This window comes from Sorex araneus, chromosome 3 (genome assembly GCF_027595985.1).
Source record: "Sorex araneus isolate mSorAra2 chromosome 3, mSorAra2.pri, whole genome shotgun sequence".
Lineage (NCBI taxonomy): Eukaryota > Metazoa > Chordata > Mammalia > Eulipotyphla > Soricidae > Sorex > Sorex araneus.
In genome coordinates, this window is record NC_073304.1 from 120,365,099 (window position 1) to 120,383,597 (window position 18,499).

General features: G+C 50.0%; 1 protein-coding gene across 3 annotated transcripts in view; it reads left to right on the forward strand.

The window, feature by feature from the left end:
• The window catches only part of LRRC20 (leucine rich repeat containing 20), a 74,008-nt gene that overhangs the window by 13,131 nt on the left and 42,378 nt on the right, over positions 1–18,499 (forward strand). The gene's annotated exons all lie outside the window — the stretch shown is intronic.

Genomic DNA, 18,499 nt, shown 5'->3' on the forward strand with positions numbered 1-18,499 from the left:
GCAGAAAGCTTGCTGTTGCTCTGCCCACAGTGCTCGGAAACGATGTGGCGCTGGAGAGCAAACCCTCCTTACAAAGTCCCTACTTGCAAAGCATATGCTTAGCCCTGAGTGCTTTCCCCAACCCATCTTTTTATTCTTTTCTCAGCTAAATGCACTTCCTTCAGGAATCCCTCCTTGACCACCCTGAGTGAGAGTCCCCCTGCCTCAGTTTCCTGCTCTTCCAGGACATGGTTTTATCTGGGGAAGGATGGGATGTCTGCCCGAGGAGGCCTTCCTGGGGTCTGTGTCCGTTTTTACCACTCCTCTCCACCCTCCTCCCAAAAATGGAAGTCAGGGACGTGCCATCCCCTGACTGTTGGCATCTGCTGGTGCTCCAGAGATGTTTATTGGGTGAGTGGTGGCATCTGGTGGACGGGGTGTCCACCCTGCTCGAGGAGGGGAGGATGGGGTTCTGTGAGGCCACAGTGCTGGTCGGCCCGTGCCCTCAGCTCGCCCCTCTGTTGGCATGAACTTGAGTCTATCAGTGTTCCAGGTAACATGCCCGCCACCATGGTGCCCGCCCCTGCCAGTAAGGGTGAGACACACACATTAGTCATTGGCCCTGAGACCCAGATGGAACCCCGGCAGAACAGACCCAGGCAGGGACCCCTGGCTGTGAGTGGTGACATTCAGTGAGGACAGGAGTGAGCGAGGGCAGTGGACAAGTGGCATTTATGTTTCACCCTGTTTATTATTTCAAATGTCTTTATTTGGGAGCTGGAGCAATATTACATCAGGTAGAGTGTTTGACCCCCCAGCATCTCCTATGGTCCCCTGAGCCCGCCAAGCATGATCTCTGAGCGCAGAGCCAGGAGACAGCTGTGTGGTACTGGGGTCCAACCCGGGGCCCTTTGCAGGCGTATGCTTCAGCTCTTTGAGCCAGCTCCCCAGCCCACTTTTGTTTTTGTTTGTTTGGCGGTGCCAGGAGTTGAACCTAGGGCCTCACACCTGCAAGGCAAGTGCTTTCCCATGAGCCAAAGCCTATTGCCTGTTTTTTTTTTTTTTTTTTGGGGGGGGAGGAAGGGGGAATTGGGTAGAACTCAGGGGCTTATTCCTGGGGATCATTTCTGGCAAGCCCCAAGACCATATGGAATCTAGGAATTAAATCCCAGTCAGTTGTGGGCAAGGCAAATGCCCTACCCACTGTCCTATTGCTCCAGCCCGTCTTTTTAAAGGCGGTTTTGCTTGCCAGGAACAAGGAGGGACAATTTCTGCAAGTGGCAGTTTCCACAGTAACACACATAGCCGTTGCCTCATGGAGAGAAGGTTGGAGGGAGTTACTGCCAGGCATCAGTCTTATGAGTTCTCAAGTACAGACACGGTCTCTGTGGTGGAACTGTGAGCTGGCTGTTGGCCAGGTTGCATGCAGAGCCCTTTATGTATGCTTCATGCCTTGCTCAGCACCACTTTTACCCTTCCTTTGTTCAAGTTGAAGAATAATTCACACACCAGCACAAACCGTGTCTTGAAGTGTAACATCCTGTGGCGCTAGTGTTCTGAGGCCGAGTAACCAGCACCATGTTCGAGCGTCACCCCAAAGGAACACCCGACGTGAAGGACCCACTCACCCACTGTTTGTGCCTGGTTTCCCCCAGCTTCTGTGATCTGCTTCTTGGTGAATTCTAGATCCTCCACGCTTCCTGTCAATGGAATTGTAGGATGAGTGGCTTCAGGGACTGACATCTTTTATGGGGCATCATGTTTTTGAGGGGACTGAAGACCCAATGTCCATCTGCCCAACTCTAATGACCGTGTTCTCTTCAGGTCCCGATGAGATCTTAGGGGGGCTTGGACCTCTGCCGTGCACTGCTGATGCCTTTGCTCTCCAGTTGGGCCCTGCTCTGGGCAAGGTGGCTTTGGAAATTGGGAGTGAAAGTGGCACAGAGTCCCTGGGAAGACCCTGATGTCACTGTCTCTGGGTCAGGGGTTTGTCCGGAGGGCGCCTAGCTGCCTTCCTTTGCCCTTTTCTTGTCTAGAGCAGGTTGGTGGGTTTGGAGCGATAGGACAGCAGGTAGCTGACCGAGGCTTGTCCCCCAGCACCCAGTGTGGTCCCCAGAGCCAGCTAGAAGTATCCCTGAGCACAGAAGCAGGAGTCAGCCCTGAGCATGGCAGGGTATAGAGAGAGTTAGCTATGCACAGCTGTGTGCAAACAGCCCTGTGAGCAGGCATGGTCCCTGGTGTGTGGCCTGACCCTGGGCCAGACTGGCCTGCTGGGCTTCTGCTATGCGCTCCCAGCATGGGGGCTAGCAGCAGCCAGGCACTGCAGCCGGCTATTTCCAGGTTTCTTGTCCCAGCAGCCAGCCCCTCACTCGAAGAGTCATGCGGCACTTCTTTGACACACACAGTGCTGGCTATTCTTAACAATTTTCATTTTCCTGCTCCAAGAAAGTGTATTTTTTCTCAGTCTGTTAATGTGAGCCCATCTCTCCCAGCTCCACAGTTCTTACGCCTATGCACACTTTCCCTTATTCCTTTTTTTCCTGTGTCTGCTTTGGGCCACATCCTGTGATGTTCAGGTGTTACTCCTGACTCTGCACTCAGGAGTTACTCCTGGCGGTGCTCAGAGGACCATATGGGGTGCTGGGAATTGAACCTGGGTTGGCTGCACAGAAGGCAGGCTGTACTATTGCTCCAGCCCCCACGTTCTCTTATTCCTATTCCTAGTCTCATTCTTACACTATCTCTTGATTTTGGGAGGCATGAGGGCTCCCCAGAGGGGGCACCAAGGGTACACCTAGTTGTGTCGGGGATACCATAGGTATGAGGATCAAATATGAAGATTCCTTATGCCAGAACTATGCTCCAGACCTTTGAGTTATCTCCCTGGCCCCTAAATCTCATTTTTATTCACATCCTCATTTGTTTGTTTGATTGTGGGCCACATCTGACGGTGCTCAGGACTCACTCCTGGCAGTGCTCTGGGGACTATATGGGGTGCCAGGGATTGACTTCATTAGTCGCATTCAAGGCAGGCGTCCTCCTCTCTATACTGTAACTCCAGACCTTCATCCTCATTCTTACATGACTAAACTGAGCTGTCTTGGGGTGAGGAGCCCAGACTGCCTGGGGTTTGAATGGCACCCAATTTGTTTATCCACTATGCCTCAGTTTTCACAGTGAGGAAGTGGGGAAGAACTTAGTTCTGCCAACCTAAAGGAGAGATGGTGTGATGTGTTTCTGGAATAGTCTCAGGCACAAAGGAAGTGATGAGCATGTCTGTGCATTTGGCCTGGCTGTGACTGGTGCCAGGAACGATGGTCTGAAGTCATGGAGACTGCCCTGGAGTTGGGGATTTTGACCTCGAATCCTGGCTCTGTACTCACCAGCAGTGTGAAACGTAGGCCCCTAGCTTCTCTGACTTGAGAGTGATCTCGCTAGAGTGCATGTTCTAGCATGTTCTAGTGATTACAAATTGTGTGAATGCTTCTCCTGTATGACAAGGGCTCTAATTAAAAAAAAAAGGGGGGCTGGAGCGATAGCACAGCGGGTAGGGCGTTTGCCTTGCACGCGGCCGACCCGGGTTCTAATCCCAGCATCCCATATGGTCCCCTGAGCATCGCCAGGGGTAATTCCTGAGTGAAGAGCCAGGAGTGACCCCTGTGCATCGCCGGGTGTGACCCAAAAAGCAAAAAAAAAAAAAAAAAAGTACTGGGGACATCAGTCCAGAAACACAAAACGTCCAGCCTGGTTGAAATTTCTCCCTTCCAACCTCATCATGGAAACCAGGGTTTGCCAAAGGGTTGATATGGCCTCCCGGGGGCGCTGGAATGATGGAGCGGGAGTGTTTGCTTACAGAAGGTTGGTTTTCATGGGGGGGGGATACTGGGTGTTTTTTTTTTCTCTGTAAAGGGGAAGTAGGGCACATAATTTGGGAACTTTCAGTCTAGACCTTACTTTACAGAAGGGTCGCGACAAGGTTCATGAGACCCTGTGGGTGAGAGCCGAGGGGCCAGGGCTGCTTCCACACAGAGGCTGGCCAGGGACACAGGCAACAGGAGAGCCTGCATCTCTGTCTGTCTCCAGTCGGCTTGACCTGAGGGGAGCTGGGAGCATGCAAGGCAAAATGACTTTCCATTTGCGAATAAATGTGAAGTCCAGGGCAGCCGCCGCTGGGGAAGTGTGAGATACTGTCATTACTGTTCCATTAGCGTTATCTGTCAGCCCCCAGAGCCACCACTGGCGGGAGGCCTCGCTCTGGGCCAGCCGCTCTGAAACCAAACAGCCCTCTAGGTCAGAGCTTGCAAAGCACAGACGACCTGCACTTCAGGCTTTGGGTTCTGCACGTCTGTGAGGTGGTGTGTGTGTGCGTGTCTAAGGAGTCTGAGGGATGCTAAAGTGGTGTACCTGAGTTAGCGTGTATCTGCTGAGAGTGTGCCTTGCCACCGCCTGTTGGAAGTGCAGGGTTTCAGCCTGCGTGCAGACCTGTGGCATCCTGTGGCTTTTGCAGATGCCCCTTGGGAGCTGTTTGCACAGTGTGGGTTGTGAAGTGCGGGTACCCAGCAGTTAGGCTAACACGCAGGCCGCATGTTAGAATCTCTCGGGGTGGGGGGGGGTGGACCAAGCCTCTGCTCAGGAGGAGTTAAGCTAAATCAGGGTCCAGGAGGGAGACACAGACCCCATGCATCTCCAGCGCTCTTGGCGTGATTCTGTGTGTGGTCAGTGAGATCCCCCAGCCCTGGTCCTCCATGGCAGCTGGAGGGAGGTCGCTCACTTGGAGAAATTAGCTATGAGCCTAGCATTTGACTGGGCTGCAGACCAGCAAATCACTGCTTTGTTGTGAACAGCTGCCCGTCTGCGTGAGTTGCCCGTGGCAGGCTGGCAGCTAGGCTGTGGGAAGGGCTCTGGGCACCAGCTCTTTTCTCTGAAAGCAGAGTCCGTGTTAAGAGTGTCCATTCTCCTCTGTAAGGACCCAGAGCACAAAATGGTGCAGAGACCAATCCCTCATACCCAGGAAGCACCTTATAAATGTTAATTCGTTCTTTGGTGCCTTTGGACAAGTCACATGCCCTGAAACAATGGAATCCCTTGAGTAAACTCTCTGAGTTCACTCTCTTCTCTCTCAGTGGGCAGATGTAGGGCTGGAGAGAGAGTTCAGGGATGGGGAACTTGATTTTCATGAGACCAACTCCAGTTCAATCCTTGGCGCCCTGTATGGCCCCCTGAGCACAACAGGAAACCTGTTAAGATTTCCTGGTTCTGTCCCAGAAACTGAAGCAAGAATCTTGGGGAGGGACCCAGGACGAGCATCTACAGATGGTTCTTACTGGAGAGTTTGGAGAACATGGATGAAATGATTTCTAATCTAACAGTCTATGAAAATGATAGGAAACAAGAGGAGTGATCCCTTGGCACAGAGCTAGAGGTGAGCCCTAAGCACTTCCAGATGTGGCACCAAAACTAAGTGAGCTGTGTCTTGAATGTCTCACTTCTTCCAGGGCAGAAGTGAGAACTAGGTAAGCTTGTAGGTCAGTGGATGGGCACCAGGGGCGTGTGTCTGAGACTGAAGACATGCACAGGAGGACATCTAACTGGGCCAGGGGCTGAGTTTCTCCACTTCAAAACATCTGAGACTATGGGAGCTGGAGGTTCTGGTACATTTTGACTGGAGAAAAGCCATTACTTACATCCCGGTACACACTAAGAGGACAGAGGGGGGAGATATATTCCGTTTGATCCCAGAGGCAGGAAGCAGTTATCACGTGGGTCATCAAGTCAAAGGATTTGAGGACCATTGATTCCATCGAAGAGGAGGTGAGCTGCACATCCCAGGAGGAATTCAAAGAGAACCGTGCCCTCTGGCGGTGGTACGGAGGGACCTCAGGCCTGAGCTGGGAGGTTGCATTGCTTAGCTTTCCCCAGATTTTTTTGTTATAAGAGTTCCCTGGTGACCCTTGTTAAGATTTCCTGGCTCTGTCCCAGAAACTGAAGCAGAATCTTGAGGAGGGACTCAGGACAAGCGTCTACAGATGGTTCTTACTGAAGAGTTAGGAGAACATGGATGAAATGATTTCTAATCTAACAGCCTACGAAAATGGTAGAAAACAAGAGAAAAGGCAGGTGTGGGGCAGGCTGGTGGCAATTGTCAGCCTGATAGCCCTGACATGGAAGGGCTCTCAGTCGTGGACGCTCTCTGAGTCATGGAAGCTCTCTCTTCCAGCCCTGTGACTTGACTGGCAGGGCTCTGTGATCAGCTTCAGTCCCCTTCAAGGCCTTGCTCTGGGCACATCATCTCCACAGCCACTGAGCAGGCGTTGTAGGTTTCCGAGGAACTCTGCAAGCCCAGCCCGGCTTCTCTGACCTAGCAGAACACTCTGCTGGCTCCGTGACCCTGTTTGCAATGCCCTGGTTCTGCCCTCCCCATTCCTTTTTACCACGCATTCTGTCGAATTAACGAGATAGCCTTTAATGAGAGGCCCATGCGTGTGCGCAATAAAAAGCTTCCCTATTAACAGAGTGCTGCCCTAATTAGAGGCTTGGGGACATGCAGTTTGGCCTTCTTAATAGAATAAATAGAAGTCGGAGGATCATTATTACTCTTAGAATGAATTAGAAGTCAAAGGCTTATTAAGGCGCTTCCTCGGTGTCTCTGCTATTGTGGCGGCTCAGGGGGCTGGGAAATTAGGCCTTGAATCCAGCTGCCACCTTGTTGCTGGCAGAGGGGCGGAGGGGCTGCTGAAGCAGCCCATTGTCATCCTCACTGTCCCTCCATCCCCAGCCCCCATGGGGATCTATGGACATCATGGGAAATGAGGCCGGTGCTGGAGCCTGCACAAGTAGGATGGTCCAGAGCTGGAGGAGAAGGCAGAGCACAGAGGTGGGGTCCCAGGGAGAACCCCTGAGCCTTGCACAGTCCGTGGCCACCGCCTGGCTCACTCCCTGCCCCCCACAATTTTCCGTTCTCTCTTCTAGCAGCTCTAGCCTGAGCTGGCACGAGCACCTGTCCTAACACCTCTGGCTAATGAAGGTTCCCCCAGGATGTAGGATTTTGAGTGTGAAAATTGGGGCATGCCCTGGACCATCTGGGACAAGTCGATCCCCTTCCTGGAATCTTGTCATTTCAATTCTCTCACCTCCACCCTCTCAGCCAACTGGCCCAGGACAATTTTCCCTCCATCGTGGGCCTTGTTTTCTTCCTGGGAGAGACACTCATAGTTGTTATAGGAATTTAATGAACTCATATGTATTCAGGAAACAAATACTAAGACATCAATAGACTGGGGGGCTAATGAGGCTAAGGGGTGGGGAAAGGGAGGAAGGACCTTGAGGTACTGGTGGAGGGATTGGTGCAGAAGTGCTGTGATACAGTGATTTTTGAGTTTACTGGAACCTGATACCTCAATTAGAACTAATTTAGAACCTGAAAGCTAGGGCAGGGGCTAAGGTACTTACTTTGCATTACCCTGGTTTGATCCCCGGAACCACATATGGTTCTCTGAGCACCATTTCCTCGAGGGAAGTGACCCTTGAGTACAGAACTAGGTGTAGACCCTGACATTGTTGGGCATGGCCCCCCAATAACAAAATTTTGAAATAGATATCTAAGTGTGTGTGTGTGTGTGTGTGTGTAGTGTAAGTGCCCAGCACTAGGCCTGGCATAGTGTAAATACTTAATGATGGTTATTACATTTGCTTTATTGAGTTGAATGGGACCATTGGGCCCCTGGCACCACCTGTGATTCAGGAACTCTCTCTCTCTCTCTCTGTGATCTGCTCGCTCAGCCCCAGAGTGCAGCCCATGCAGAGTCTTCCCACAGGACTACTGCCCTGTGCCCTGGACTCAGCTCTGAGCACTCCTGGACCGTGGGCCCCTGCACTGAGGTCCTCCCCGAGGACTGCTGCACCCTAGGTGTGAGCCCCCTTTTTTAGTTGCATCTATTGGTGAACTGGCTCCTGGGCACCGAGGGCCAGGGGAAACTGAGGCACCAGCCAATCTCCCTAGATGTATCGTGGTCATCTTGATAGGCAGGAGGACTTACTGGAGAGCTTGACTTTGGTGGCCACCGACAACAGGGTACTCAGCTTTCCGAGCTTAAGAGTTTTTGGAGGCGCTGGAGAAATAGTACAATGGGGAAGGTGCATGCCTTGCACCTAGAAAACCCAGGTTCGATCCCCAGCATCCCATATGGTCCCCCAAGCACTCCAGGAGTGATTCCTGAGTACAGGGCCAGGAATAACCCTGAGCACTGGCAGGTGTGGCCCAAAAACAAAAGACAAAAAGTTTGTGGAGAGATGGTGCAGTGTATAGGGCACTTGCCTCATATGCAGCCAACCTGGGCTCAGTCCCTGGCACCGTGTATGGTCCCTCCAGCGCCCCCAGGAGTGATTCTTGAGCACAGCCAAATGTGGTCTCCAAAACAAAAACCAACCAACAAAAGAGAGTCTAGTGGAGAGGCTTCAATGATCAGGAGCACATTGTCCATATGGTGCTGAAGCCACATTCGAATCTCAGGGCTGTGGCCCTTGGGCAGCTTCTGGATGCAGGGAAGTTTCCTTCCGAGGACAGGGCAGGGAGGAGGCAGCTCGATGGCCTGGCCTGGCTCCTAGCTCTCAGGTAGCTCCGGGGCAGTCCCATCTTCTGAGTCAGCATCTCTGATCTTCCCAGCGGCAGCTCACTCTAACCAGCTCCTCACTCCCCATCTTCCACAGGTGCCTTAAGCCGTCAGCAGGGGGTGCCACGAGCATGGGGTGTCTCTTTGGGTGTGTGTGTAGCTACACAGGGGCAGATGCCACAGTAGCAAGAGAGGCACAAGCATGAGAAAGCACCAAGGGGCCAGAACAATAGTATAGTGGGGAGGGCATTTGCTTTGTACACGGCCAAACCAGGTTCGATTCCCAGCACCCATTTGGTTCCCCAAGCACTGCCAGGAGTGATTCCTGAGTGCAGAGCTAGGAGCACCACCTGAGCATCGCCAGGTATGTGCCAAAGGCATAACAAAGAAAAAGCACCAGATCTGACAGGGATTCCTAAAACCCTGTAATCCGAACCACTGATCAACAAAGACCCGCAGGGGTGTGTGTGTGTGTGTGTGTGTGTGTGTGTGTGTGTGTGTGTGTGTGTGTGTGGTGTGTGACTGGTACAAGGACTCTGTGTAATGACACAGATGCCCCTTTCTAGGCAGTAATGCCCCAGAGACCAGACTTTCATTAGAGATATATCAGGTTTTGTTTGTTTGTTTGTTTTTGCTCTTTGGGCCACACCTGGCGCGATATTCGGGTTACTCCTAGCTCTGCATTCAGGAATTACTCCTGGTGGTGCTCAGGGGGACGATATGGGATGCCTAGGATTGAACCCGGGTCTGCTGCATGCAAGGCAAATGCCCTTCCTACTGTACTATTGCTCCAGCAAGGTTTGTTAAGGACAGTGTGTGGGCTGCCCCTTAAGGGGACAGCCATGTGAATTTCGTAAATGAATTCTTTCTGTGCTAAAACAGCCTTCCAGCCCACAGATGGGGGGGGAGGTGGTGGGGACTAGGTAGTAGTGACCCAGCGACTCTGCTGTAGAAGTCAGGAGAGCAGGATCGACAGCTCGAGAACCCCACAAGGCTCTGTCTGGTGTGAGGAGCATGACGTGGGCTGGGATGTGCCAGACCAGGATCCCGCCTTCTCTCGTCCCTTGCTGCTCTGTCTGAGTGCTGCCTGGTGCATCTCAGCAGATACCACTTGCTGCTGGTTGGCAGGATCCAGTGGAGATCGAGCCATTTCTCCTCATCCAGGGAGCAAGGGTCACCACCGGTCCTTCTGGGCGCCGTCTTGTGAAGTACAGCAGTGACAGCTGTGTGGCATGGTGGGGCTCCTATGTCTCTGTAGCAGCTGAGGGGTGGCGGAGGTGCCACCATAAATCTGATTGGATTTTTTTTTTTCTTTTTGGGTCACACCTGGCGACACACAGGGGTTACTCCTGGCTCTGCACTCAGGAATTACTCCTGGCGGCACTCAGGGGACCATATGGGATGCTGGGAATCGAACCCGGGTTGGCCGCATGCAAGGCAAACACCCTACCCGCTGTGCTATTGCTTCAGCCCCCTGATTGGATATTTGGGCCTGAGTCTGACCCTATTATTGGTTGATCATTCAAAGGTATTAAAGTCTTCCTTCCACTCCCTTAGTCCACAAAACTTTAGTCCACCCAGCCCAAGGTGGTTTTACCTGTAAGTAATTTTATCTGCTGGTTCATATATATTTATTAGTTCCTTTTATCCACCCTGCTGATTGTGGAATTATGGGGAGATGAAGCCCCTATTCAAGTTCTTAGAGTCCGGAGCCGGCCACCCCTCAAGGATAGAGAACAGAGCCAACAATGCAAATCACATAGCAAGGTTTATTGTCCCAGCTAGCTGGGGTCCAAGTTTCCACCTGACAGAACAGGGTTCAACAAGGACCTCGAGCACTAAATTCAGTGAGTTCTTATACCTTTTTTTTGGCCTGTGACATCCAGTCCACTCCCTAACAGTTACATTCTGGGGATGTAATCTTTGACAAAAGCATCTAGTTTTTCTGCTTTTCTTGTTCCTGGAAGAAGCCTAGGTCATTCAGAAGGCCACAAAGCCTATCATGGCAGTTCTCTGGCTAAGTGGGTCCTAACTAAGTGTTTCTAATAAAACACAAAGTCTGTGTTCTAGACAGACTAAGCAGTAAGGGGGGGGGCGGGGGGCGGAGAACAGAGAACAGTGGGTCTGAGAAAACTTTGTCCCTTAAAACCGAAAGAAAACTTTTAATTTTCCTTAAGTACATTATGACCTAAAACCTATTTCTCTGCCAGAAACTAAACCAAACAGCAATAACTAAAGTAAGTTTATTTTTTTAAAGAACTAGATTTTGGGGGAATGCTCAGGGGACTTTATGAGATGCTGAGAGGTTTCTCCTGGCTCTGCACTCAGGAATCACTCTTGGCAGTGCTCAGGGGGCCATATGGGATGCCCGGGGCCTAGTCCCAGTTGGCCGTGTGCAAGGCAGATGCCCTACCCTTTGTACTGTCTCTCCAGCCCCATAAATAGATCTCTTTTACAAATTAATTTTGGTGACACCTTAAGTAGAAAAGCATCCACGTAGACACAGAGACTTCGTGGCTTTTATTGCAAAGGTCAGCCATGAGTCAATATTGAATAAAAATCCAGAATTCACTCTGATTAAGTACCAGTTGAATCCAAATCGCCTCAAGTTAAGTTTACGCAATACAATAACGAGTTCCAGTACAGAGGGAAAACGTCCCCCCTCCTTTTTCCTAGGCTGTGTGGGCAGAGCTTTAGTTACCTCCTGCGGCATTTGCATTTCAAAGACAGGCACACAGAAAGAAGGGTTTTCTCCCACGAGTTTTCTCAATCATCTGACGTCTTAGGGTAATTGCTACTTAAACGTTCCCTTTGTTTTAGGGTCTGGCTCCCCGCTAAGCCCTGTAACTGCGCCTCCCTTCCTGGCCCAATCACATTGAGTCTAGTTTCCAGCACTGGCACCCCAGCACAAAGCAACGGAGCCCCTGAGCTGTGCAGAACAGCACCCGGAAGCCCCGAGCTTAGTAGAGCCCTGGGCCACGCCTGTCCTCTCTTCTCCACTCTTCCCTTCGCTTTTGAGCTATAACCTCATCCGGGCTCATGTGCCCACTGTTCCAAGGCTCATGCTCAAGAAGAGTTGATGAAGGGCTGGAGCAATAGCACAGCGGGTAGGGCGTTTGCCTTGCACACGGTGACCTGGGTTCAATTCCCAGCATCCCATAGGGTCCCCTGAGCACCACCAGGAGTAACCCCTGTGCATCGCCATGTATGACCCAAAAAGCCTTAAAAAAAAAAAAAAGAGTTGATGGAAGAAGAGGAGGTTTATTGATGGGCCAACAACATGAGATGACCATGGACTCAACCCCTACCCCTTCAAACAAACAAACGGGCAAACACCCTTGCTTGCAAGGTCTCACAGATTTCACAGGCCAAGAGAAGAGGGATGCTGAGAGTTTTTAGGGAGGGGTGGGTATAGACTGGGGCATGCCAGGTTGACGCTGATTCCCTAAGGTGCTTATCCTGTAACTACAAATAAAGATTTCCTTAAAAATTGGGGGAGGCAGGGTACCACACCTAAGGATGCCCAGGGCTTACTACTGACTCTGTGCTCAGGGACCACTCCTGGTGGTGTTCGGGGGGGACCATATGCGATGCTGGGAATCGAACCCGGGTTTGAATCCCAGAATCCCCTTCGATTCCGGAGGAGTGTTTGGGGTGCCTGGGACTGAACCTGAATTGGCTGTGTGCAAGGAAATGCCCTGCCTGTTCTTCTATCTCTCTGACCCCTCTTTTTAAGTTTTATTTTATTATTTTTATTTCTTCTTAAGTTTTAATTTTTTTTTTCTTTTTGGGTCACACCTGGCAATGCACAGGGGTTACTCCTGGCTCTGCACTCAGGAATTACCCCTGGCGGTGCTCAGGGGACCCTATGGGATGCTGGGAATTGAACCCAGGTTGGCCACGTGCAAGGCAAACGCCCTACCCGCTGTGCTATTGCTCCAGCCCCTTTTCTTAAATTTTAAATTAAAAACATTTTGGTTTTGTTTTGAGGCCATGCTCAGCCTGTGCTTGGGGCTTACTCCTATCTTTGCTCAATAGTAGGACTTGGAGGGCTTGGTAGGGCTCCTGGTAGGGCTTGGAGGACCTTATGGGACACGGAAAGACCAACTGTAAGGCAAGCACTTACTCACTGGACTCTTTCTCTTGCCCCCTAAATATTTAGATATTTCTTTTATTTTTTGTTTGTTTGTTTGGAGGTCACACTCAGGAGCTCTCAGGGGTCACTCCTGGCTTTGCACTCAGAAATCACTCCTGGTGGGATTTAGGGGACCACATCCAAGGGTGCTCAGGGGCTATTCCTGTCCCTGTGCTAGAGGGTCCCTCCTGGCACTCTGCGCTATTGGCACTCAGCCCACAGTTCTAAGTTTTAAGGCATTCTGGGCCAGAGTGATAGCACGGCTTGTAAGGCGCTTGCCTTGCATGCAGACTACCTGTGTTCGTTCAATCCCTGGCACCCTATATAGTCCCCTGAGTCCACCAGGAGTCATTCCTGAGTGTGGAGCCAGGAGTAACCCCTGAGCACCGGGTGTGGTTCCCAAAACAAAACGTCATTTCTTTTATTCTTCTGTAGTGCATCATTTCTTTTATTCTTCTGTAATGTGGGAGGTGGGACCCAGATCCTCACACAGTGAGGCAATCACCAGCCCGGGCTTCTGGGAAGTCACTCCTCTCCTTTAAGCACCATAAAGGACCATTTTCAGCACGCTCCATTCCTGGCCTGCATGGGTTTTCTGGATTCTAACGCTGCATTCAGCCCTCTGTTTCTCTGGGCTGGCTTCTGAGTGCCAGCCTATAGCTGGGCATTGGTAGCCAGCTGAGCTGCCCCCCATAGAGGTCAGCCTGCATTGCCTTCGTCACCTTCTCCTACCTACCACAGTGCCCTGTGCACAGCCTGGCAGATGGGAGTATAGGTGTGCCGCTGTTCCAAAGCATTCCAGAGCATTCCCTCACCACCTCGAGGATCCACCCTGGGATGCCTCTCACCCAGGACTTGTTTCTGTGGTTTGGGGGCCACACCACATAGTGCACAGGGCTTATTCCTGGCTCTGTGCTCAGGGATCACTCCTGGCAGTGCTCAGGGGACCATATAGAATTCCGAGGTTGAACCCAGGTCAGCTGCATGCAAGGCAAACCCTGACCCACTAGACGGCTGCTCCAGGCCAACAAGGCCCATTTCTTTAGTCTTCTGTATGATCTGCCAATTGTTGGTTTGATTGGCCCGAGGACACCAGGAGCAAGAGAGTCAGAGGCCAGAGCCCACCTGATCCAAATGTTCCTAAGCAGGGGAACGCAGACAGCATGTCAGGAGGGACTGTTGAGTGAATATTTCGGCACCTGCCGGCCTCAGCTTGTGTCTGCAGAGCCCTCCCTGAGTCCATTCTCACCAGCCAGTGTCCTGGGCACCACATGCCCCTCTCCCAGGATGTCTGTGCTGTCCTCTCTGGGAGTGGGGTGACCAGCAGAACCAGTAGGCCAGGGCGGAGGCAGGGAGCTGAGGGGTGGTGGGACCTCTGGCTGCCCTCTCACCAGCTTTCCACAGTGGGCCCAGGCCCCTGCCACGTCTTGGCTGTGGCTTCTCAAAACACTGCTGTCCACAGGCCCAGTCTGCCTCAGCTCTGCCCAGGAGGCTTTTTTCTCCCAGAGTGGGTACAGTGGGTCAAGGGTTCCCCCTCAAAATTTCATCTGGAAAAAAAGTTCCTGAGAGCCGGAGGGAACTTATGAAGGCCGAGGAGCCTCTGTCCCACTAATAGGCTTGACATAGACCATCTTTTCCTCGGGCCGGCCTAATGAATGCCTCAGACTTGGGGGCAGGGGTGGTAGCAATAGTTAGGACCCAGCACTCTCCTCCAAGTCATATGATCCTGAGCTCAAAGCTAGGAGGAAGACTTGAGCACTGCCAGGGCTGCTCCCCACCAAAAACAAACAAAACCCCCAAACTTACCAGGAATACCCTGCTCTGTTTTATTTTATTGTATTTAGCTTTTGGGCAACACCCAGATGTGCTCAGGTTTTACTCCTGTCTCTGCACTCAAGAATCACTCCTGGCAGGGCTCAGGGGACCTTATGGGATGCTGGGGAACAAACCCGTGTTGGTGGCCACATGCGGGGCTGGTGCCCTCCCTGCTGTACTATGGCTCCAGGCCCCCCCATTCCATTTTAAAGCTAAAGTTTCACTATATATACTAAAAGCATTTTTATGTAAACATTACTGATACTTCAATTTTTTCATAAATGCATTGCTCAAATCCTCTGAAATCGTTGTTTCATTCTGGTTCTTTCCTTTCTTCCTTCCTAGGCACGTGTTTTGTTTTTACCTATTTGAAATTACAGCATGCACTTCATTCTGTGTGAAAGGAAAACTGTTTATTCTACTTTAAAAGCAAAACCCTAAGTGCTGTAACCTGAACTACTAAACAAGAAAAACAATATACAGACATGATTTGATTGATAATACTCTGTAGAGAGCTCTACTGACAGCTGGGAGGGGGGAGAGGGGCATGCTGAATCCTGGATAGAGAGTAGCAAGAGACACCAGCAGGATTTCCACACAGGAATTAGAGATGTTTAATTAGCCATGAAACATAATCATGATTAAGTACCATGAAGGCTCATTATTGTCTCATTGGGAGCAAGGACACCGTTTCCCCTAATCAAGGAGGATTCTTTTTTGTTGCATCAAACATATGTAAATTATCACAGACATTCTGAGAAACTGTTTAGCAATGTGTAGCAGGAGACATAAGTTTTTTTTTTTTTTTTTGCTTTTTTTTTGGGGGGTCACACCCGGCGATGCACAGGGGTTACTCCTGGCTCTTCACTCAGGAATTCACTGGTGGTGCTCAGGGGACCATATGGGATGCTGGGATTCGAACCCGGGTCGGCCGCGTGCAAGGCAAACACTCTACCCGCTGTGCTATCGCTCCAGCCCCAAGAGACATAAGTTTTTTTTGTTTGCTTGTTTGGGGGCCACACCCAGCCATGCTCAGGTGATGCTCCTGGCTCTGCACTCGAGAATTACTCATGGCAGTGCACAGGGATCATTTGGGATGCCAAGGATTAAAGCTGGGTTGGCTGAGTGCAAGACAAGTGCCCTACCTGCTGTACTATCACTTCAGCCCCAGGAGACATGTCTGTCTCTAATTATATTTTCTCCCTTAAAAGTATAATTTTATTCCCTTGACCCCCACTCTCTGTTGAGGGGAGTCTTAACTTTTTATATTTGAATTATAATTGAACATTTAATTTGGGGGAGAGGTTGTACCTCACCAGGCAGTGCTCAGGGCTTACTCCTGGCTCTGCACGCAGGGATCACTCCTGGTGTGCTCCAGGGACCATAGGGGATGCTGGGGATTGACCTGAGTCAGCTATGTGCAAGGCAGGAACTCTACCTGTTGTATTATATCTCCAGGCCCCTTACTTTGTTGTTGTTGTTGTTGTTATTGCTTGTTGTTTTAGGGACAGAACTGGTGGTGCTCAGGGGTTACTTGTGGCTCAGTGCTCTGGTTGGGGTCATGTCTGGTGGTGCTTGGATGAGATATTGGTGCTTGAACCCTGACCTCATGCATGTGAAGCATACATTTAGCCCTTGAAGCAATCTCCTTGGCTCTGAGCATTTTATTTTTAATTAATTTAAAAGTTTGGAACACATCCTGCAGTGTTGTGCTCTATTCCTGGCTCTGTGTTCAAGAGTGACCCCGGCAGTGCTCAAGGGATCATATATGGTGTTGGGGATTTAAATCAGGCTTTCAGTGTACATCTGGTGCCATCTCCGGCCTGCCTTGAGCATTGTATTTTAGTTTTTGGGCCACATCTGGCAGTGCTCAGGATTTGCTCCTGGCTCTTTGCCCAGGGATCACACCTCGTGGGCCAGTGGACCATATGGGGTGCCAGGGAATCAAACCCGGACCATCAAGCACCTTCCCCACTGCTCTATTGCTCTGGCTCCTGTTTTATATTTTATGTAGCTAGACATGTTGGCTTGTTCCTTTATGTGTTTTTTTTTTTTTTTGATGACTCGTAGTTTTAGAAAGTCATTCTCACTTAAGAGATTGCATAAATGTTAAAGTTCTGGTTACACTAGAATTTTTTGGTTTAATTTAAAAAATATTTAAGGAATAATTCTATTTAGAATCTATTTTCATTCTTAGATTAATTAAGAGTCTCCTTTATTGTTTTCCCAGCAAAGGTATTCATTAGTTATTCTGACTCCACTTATCATCATCATCATCATTATCCCATTGATCGTCGAATTTCTCGAGTTGTCTCAGTAATGTCTCCATTCATCCTAGCCCTGAGATTTTAGAAGCCTCTCTTTACTCATCCTTTATAATGGTGCCACATTGGAGGCTCTTTCAATGTCAGGGGAATGAAACCCATCATTGTTACTGGTTTTGACATATGAATATGCCATGGGGAATTTGTGAGGCTCTCCCATGTGGGCAGGAAACTCTAGGTAGCTTGCCAGGCTCTCCCAGAGGGAGAACTAGGCCATAAGATGTCATGCAACCTCGAAGCAGCTGAGTACTTCCGGGAGCTTGGTTTTAAAGTCTCTGGATGTTGGCCGTTGGTGGGATTACACAGTGCCGGGGGCAGTCCTTGGGTGTGACCGCCTAGCTACTGGAAGATGGGGAATCTGGGCGAAAGAGGCTCTGTCCCGATCCGAGCAGGCTTGGAGGTCTCAGCCCCGGGTCCCACACACCTGGGTTCCTCTGCTGGTTCCTTCATGTGTGAGGCTCGTCCGAACATGTGGAGAGGGTCTTTGAGCATGACTGTGGCTATTAACCCTTCCCTAATTTATTTGTGAGACTCCCTTTAACATTATTAAACAACCATGGCCTATTCTTTCTGGATCTGTTTTTGGGCATGTGCTTTCTATGATCTACTTTTCCTCTTTTTAACTACCATAGTCTTATAATACTGCAGATAACCCCTCCTTCTCTTGTGGAGACTCTTACCTGACTTAATTACTCTCCATGAAATTCCAAGGTATTTCATCAAGTTTGAAAAAAAATCTTTGGGAATTTGGGTAGCAATTAACATTAAAAAATCTACAAATTAATTTCTTAAAAAAAATCAATCCATGGGGCCAGAGAATTAGTAAAGGGGATAAGGCGTGTGCCTTGCATGAGACCCAGCATCCCATATGGTTCCTGAGTACCCTGAGATCCAGGAGTAACCCCTGAGCACCGCCACATGTAGCCCCAATCCGAAACAAACAAGAACAAATAAAAGTCAACCAACATTATTTCAGCTTTTTTTTTTTTTTTTGCTTTTTGGGTCACACCTGGCAGTGCACAGGGGTCACTCCTGGCTCATACACTCAGGAATCACCCCTGGCAGTGCTCGGGGGACCATGTGGGATGCTGGGATTTGAACCTGGGTTGGCCGAGTGCAAGGGAAACGCCCTACCCGCTGTGCTATCAGTCCAGCCCCTATTTCAGCATTTTGACCTGTCTTGCTTGATATATCCATGACACATGCATATCTGTTTTGTTAAAACACAATTGTGAGCTCATATTTTTCCTAATTGTCTTCAGATATGTCTGCCCATTAGGATAATTTCTTTATACTTTCTCTTATTGCCATTGTTAGGAATTGAGTTCATAACAGCTACATTTTGTTGTTGGCACACAGGGATGCTTATTAAGCTGTTCATATTTATTTTGAGTAGCCACTTACTGATTTGTGGAGTTTGATGCCTTCTTTGATTTTTTTCGAGGCCATTTCATATGCACATAACGATCATTGGGTCTTTTTTCCCGTGTCCACATTTTCTGTTTTCATTGCCAAAACTTCCAAGGCCATCCTTGGGGACTGGGTGATATAAAGATCCCGACTCAACTCTTTGTTCTCTAGGGAAACTTCTGATGTTTTCCTTGATGTCTCAGATCTTGTGGCTTATTTACCCAAAG